Source organism: Syzygium oleosum, unplaced genomic scaffold (genome assembly GCF_021117445.2).
Source record: "Syzygium oleosum isolate NSW1041296 unplaced genomic scaffold, Sole_v2.1 Sole_v2.02, whole genome shotgun sequence".
NCBI classification, from domain to species: Eukaryota; Viridiplantae; Streptophyta; class Magnoliopsida; order Myrtales; family Myrtaceae; genus Syzygium; species Syzygium oleosum.
Window position 1 is genome coordinate 16,022,920 of NW_026607486.1, and position 6,416 is coordinate 16,029,335.

Sequence of the window (6,416 nt, forward strand, 5' to 3'; positions counted from 1 at the left end):
TAATAGAGTCGCCAAAACTTGCGATTGAGACTTTGCACGCGACTTTGCTTACAATTCATTTGGTCTTGGTTTTCCACTTTGAAAGCTACTTTGAGTTTGGTGGATTGGTAAGGGTTTCTTTTTTGTTTCATTTTCCTTCTGGGTCGTTTTCTTTTCATATGGGTGGTTGAGTTTTGGATTATCGACTGTTTTTAATACTGAAAAGCATACACCAATTGCTTCTTTCTTCTGCTAAAATGAAGGGTAGAATCCTGCTTCGTTTTGCAATTCAGGTGCTGACTGGCATCTGGAGTTCCCTTAGTTTAAAAATAATAAAAGTATGGTCGCTCTTTTTAAATTTCAAGAGTGAAGGATACGAATAACTCGATCTGAGCCTTCTGAGGAGGCAATTGGTTTTGGAATTAATGCTAGCCGCGTGATGAAGCATTCTCCAGCTAGCAATGTACCTTTTTGCTTATCTTTGTGCCAGCTTTGGATTGGAGATTTTGTGGTTTTTCAAATGATATTTCTCATCAATCTAGTCTTGCTGATTTGTACAGTTAGTCAAAGGTTTCTTTCGGTGCAGAATACCACAGCTAAGTACCCTTTTCCCATCGTTCATGCCGGCTGCAGCTCCTCATTCCATTCTTTCAGAGCAATTAACTGGAGCATGTATAATATTTGTTGAGAATGATTAAACTTACTCGTGCTTAACATGGGTTTTATCTTTCCAAAGTTATTGAAATCGCATCTTATATGTAATTATAGTATTTTTAGAAAACTGAAAATAAATTTGAAAGTTTATTAAGAGAAAGGACCATTACTTGAAAATAATATATGCCATTAGTAGATAATCAAATATCATGGACTTGTTTACTTTACTGCAATTTGGTCCTTCTACGGCCAAATCACAATTTGTTGGAAAGCCTTTGATGGTTTCCTTATGAAAACATCGACTTTTATTTGGGTATAGACAGTATCTCTTTGTTCTTTATGGAGTCAAAATAATTTTACACTCTATGGTGAAATGTGTCACAAGTGATAAACTCAATTTTTATCTCTATAATATTCTCAAGATACATCAATAGATTTTTCGTTATATATGGCACATTGCATGCCGAGCATGATAGAAATTTTTTGCATGAATACATATATATATGATTATTTTTCATTCTCATAGAGGTAAGTTTAGTACTTATTGCTTTATATATTAGTAAAAAGAAGAAAGCTTTATCACTACATTAATCATAAGAAAGCTTCCTCTATAATATTCTCTTTAAAAAAGATATTTTCTGTCTTGTAAATCAAGTTTACTACTTATTATGGAGAGATTTCCCTCCGCACTTTACTTTTTCTTGGTCAAACTCTTGGATTTTTATTTGAACAAGAAAATAATTCTTTCATCATATGATGAATCGATTAGATAGCTCGGATACTGTTATTTGTGGAGTGTACATAATGTGCAAGAGTCACTTTCAATATTGTATATTAGATGTTGAATGTCACTTTAATGTTCAAAACCCTAGTTCTTTCTTGTAGCTCACGCTTTTAATCCGGCAAATTTTGTACCACTATTTAGCCTTTTGTGGCTTTGGTACAAATTAGGTTGAAGTCTTCAAGGAGCAAGAAGACTTTGTCTTTGATTTGGAGAACAAAACAAAGTGTTGCGGGGGTTGGTAAAGTAAAAGGATCTAAAATAAAGTGTTTGACTTTGACATTGACCATTCATTTCCCCACCAAACCTACCCCGTACCTATGTGTCACGGGCCAACGGTTCCTTGGCCGCGGAATAGCCCGTGCGGCGCCTAGTGCGCCGAAACGCACCAGGCCAGCCATCATTCACTAGCTGTTCCCAAGAGCAACACGGCGAATGTCTTCTTCATATCGAATCATACCACGCCCAGCTTGGCTCGGGCGTCTAGTCCATCGAGCGAGACACACAGAATACTTTCGGTACGACAACTGGTTTCGGCCTGCCATGACCTCATCAGGAGAGCGGCATCAGCTCCCGACCAGTTTGTGCACGGGAGGCCAAATCCGCCTTCAGAGCTCCTACGGAATATTCGTTCTATCCTAGAACTCCTAGCACCAACCGTCCTGATGTCACTCCCACGACCCAGTTGTACTTCATCCCTTCTGCGTCCTTACTCTTCACCCGATAACCCCGAGCATCACTCACATGGGTACAAGAGTACGAGAGAATCACGGTCCGTGACATTCTCCCCCACTCAATTCCGCAACGCCCTCGTTGCGAGCTGTTCTGTCGCTTCCTTGCGTCAATTCTCACCATCAATGCCGCTGTGGGGACTTACACAAGTGGTGGACGCTCGCCCAACAAAACAACTTCTCTCCACTGGTGGCTTTCTTGATCAGAGCCATTCAGCACCCTCGGTCACTTGTGCTTTTCCTGACAAGTGTGGCATTTTCGCCAACTGCATCTTTCTGGCAGCACCATTCTTCGCTTACTTCGGAATTCTCATGATCTCGGCAGACCAATGGAGGCTTTTCCCCTTATTGATAACGTGATAGTAGACCCATCTTCAGACTCACCAAATTGATCTAGGAACGTTTTCCCTATTCAGTGAGGAATCAGTTCTTTTCCCGTGCCCCTGTTCATCCTAAGAGCAAGTCGAGAGCTGCACTTTGTCTGAGCATTGGCTCCGGCGATTCACTCTCCACCCTCGTAGGACCGGGTAGTCCACAGGTTTTCTGCGACTCACTCACTTACTAGAGGGATCCTGCTTTGATACCACTTGTCACGGGCCGACGGTTCGTTGGCCGCGGAATAGCCCATGCGGCGCCTGGCGCGCCGAAACGCACCAGGCCAGCCATCGTTCACTAGCTGTTCCCAAGAGCAACACGGCGAATGTCTTCTTCGTATCGAATCATACCACGCCCAGCTTGGCTCGGGCGTCTAGTCCATCGAGCGAGACACACAGAATACTTTCGGTACGACAACTGGTTTCGGCCTGCCATGGCCTCATCAGGAGAGCGGCATCAACTCCCAACCAGTTTGTGCACGGGAGGCCAAACCTGCATTCAGAGCTCCTACGGAATATTCGTTCTATCCTAGAACTCCTAGCACCAACCTTCCTGATGCCACTCTCACGACCCAGTTGTACTTCATCCCTTCTGCGTCCTTACTCTTCACCCGATAACCCCGAGCATCACTCACATGGGTACAAAAGTACGAGAGAATCACGGTCCGTGACATATGCATAAATAGAACGTACGCTTTTCTATGCGATTTCTACGTGACAAATTTGAATATTATGAAAGTTTCCGGAGTTTCGAATTTTATAAATGAAAAAAAGGTTGAAATGCGCCGGTAGCAAGATTTTGATCAAGTGAAAATCAGAAAAATGGACGTAAACCGGAAATGCATTTTCTCTGCCTAGAGTGGAAGAAAGTAAATGGATACAGCGTGTGAGATCCACCAGATCTAACGATAAATGTTCGTGCATTGAATTCTACTCATAACTCCTTGGCCAAAAGAAAGAAAAATTCTTCTCAAGTTGGCATCTTTGCGGGTCTTTGAGTGAGTTGTCTTGAAGCTGGTCTGGGCCAAACTCAAAAGTATGCCAAGGGAATAATACAAGAGCTGGCATGTGGGACTCGTTCAATTGCATGTGACTCCCCCTCCCTATTTTGGGGCGACCGAGCAATCTCACTTAAAGCATGAGTGGTCGGGCGGTGCTGAAACTTCGGATCACCTACTCCCCCACCTATTATCTTCCTTGAAGTAGATCTCAAGTAATGCGGGACATGTGGAAATTCCGAAAAACTACAAAAAATTCAAGAATTACAAGCGTCTCAATCGTACGAGCACTGTCCATGCGAGGATAATTCTGGCCTTCTGTTTCATAGAGTACGGAAGGAAGAACACGGCTATCTTCCAGGATATAACGGACCTTTCAATTAGTGTGCATGATGTACTGTTTGAGCATAGCAAGAACAAAAAAAATGTGAATATAATAGAGAGAGGAGGAGGAGGAGGAGGAGGAGGAGAGCTAGAGTGAACATGAATTTTTATTTTGTAGAATGATGAAAAACAGGTCGACATTTACAAGAGAAATAAGCTGACCGAAAGCTGAAGAAAAAATATCAAGCAACGGTTAGGAGAATTAACGGGGAAACGGCTAACAATACTAAATAAGAAACTGTCAGCAAATTAAATATTACAATTGATTCGGTCCAAACTCATACACATGAGTCCAACACCTTTTTGTTCTTGTTATCAAGCTAATAAAGTGAACCCGTAAATAAAGTGAACAAGAAAAAACTTCTCAAGTAATATGGGACAATAAAAAAACTAGAGAAGTAAAAAGTTTTTGAAATATTATTTATAAATCCACAAATTCATATTTGTAAGGCAAATTCCAAACGTCCGGAAGGAAAGGTAAAAGTCATCGAAAAATTAAAGATGAGCATGGAACCAAATTGCAATCTCGATGCAAATGTGAAGTAGATCGCAAATCGGATGTACAAATAGCTTTGACAAATTGGGCCCAAAATAAAATAATAATAAAAAAAACCTTCTGAACACGGGTTATAGACAATTTGTCTAGTGGGCTTTATACTTGTTAGGCCTCAATTTGAACTTTTGGGCCTTTTAAACCTAATAACGATCCTTTCGTAAGTATTTTGTCTTGGAAATTGACTCTATAGCTCCATCTTTTCTCGCCCCATACGCGCACATAAGAACTTAAATATTGTCCTCAAGGCCTTCCTAATTACTTTTATGAGCAATAGAATTGAACAAATAATTACAACTAAAACTTATGTTAGGTTACAAAGTTCACATTACAGTAAGCATAATGATAACTCAACATGCGCATAAACGTGTAGTATGGTATTATAGCACAAGGTTTTGGATTCAAAACTCAGACTCCAAACAGTCGCCTCCCCTTGATGATCAATTTCACGCTTTGATTTTGGGAAAAACACGCTAGCTCGTGAGTGAGGAGCGGCGTGCTAGGGTTAGAACATTTTTAACATTAAATTTGTCCCTTCATTGATCAGCTTAAACTCCTTAAAAGTCTAGAATGTGTAAATTAAGTCTCTCATGATTTTTTTCCTTTATAACAGGGGCTATCCAATTTTAACTCACCCTATCTTGTAAATGCGAGTAAATTACCCTGTTCATACACCAGCATCCAGTATGGCTCCATTGGGTGTGCCCAATGTTGCTCACGAGATGTGCGGAACAATATTGAGCACTCATTTACTATAATATATGGCGAGTTTCGATTGTATGTTGAAATTGTTAAGATCCATTCATCAAACGAAACTATCCAATAGTGCAATTCTGTGCCATTAGTAAGTTTTTTGACAAGATTGCTTAATTCATTTAGTATTGGTCATTCTTGCTAGTGATGAAAATTTTTTAGGCATTCCCAAAGTAAATATTTTTTGTAACCCCAAGTGGCACATGGACCATCCATTTTGATATAAACTGCCGATTTCTAATGTGCTTATTATATTCGTGATATGCATAATCAACATTTCGAAGGACTGAATATTTCCTTACTTTTTGCTTAATTAATATCTCGAGAGCACTCGTTATAATATTCTTTTTTAAAATGATTGTTGCTCCATTTTCAAACATACACCCATTGTGACTGTTTTTGTTGAACTCTACCAATGCTTGGTTTAAAATAGATGATATTCATAGAAACCGATGCCAATGGAAACTCCTTATTCATCCATATTCATTCATCGTTTCAGAATTAAATACGAGGACAGGCGATCCACCTGGCACCACAATGGCAAAAACCAAAACAAAAAAAAAATGTCAGACAGGGTTTTGATGAGTCCTATGGTAATCACTGAAAAAGCAATAAATAACCCATTAACTTCGAACACCACGAATCATTGACGAGGATCTTTGCGGCCATGTTTTTGTTTCAGACCAAGCACCAGCTAAGCTCGAAAGCCCAAATGGCCCCCCTTGCCTGAACACTCTCTGTCTCTCTCTCTCTCTCTCTCTCTCTCTCTCTCTCTGCCTGCAAAATGCAGTCAAGTTTTAGGCCAACCATCTTTAATATGCATAAAATCTTAACAATTCTGACCCGGGGGGGTCTTGGAGCTTCGTTATTATCATCTCTCATGTCATCATTAACTACTACTAAAAGACACGTACGTGCTCGTTCATACTCCAGTTGGAATCGCGAAGGATCCATTACTTGACCACATGCTGACTTACAGCAGCTAGTTGCTTCCTACTGTGGTTCAAAGTCAACGCCAAATGCAGCTAAAAATCGTGAGTTTTTTTCCCGCGGGTGTCAGGGTTTTGACTAGCTCACTGGTTGGAAGTTGCGGTAGATGATTGAACTTTAACTGTCGTTCCAACCAACCAACAACTAAACGAGAATATGTTCCAGGCCAAACAGTTCAAGTTTCTTTACGCTAAACATGGTTTCTTTTGGGGATTCTGT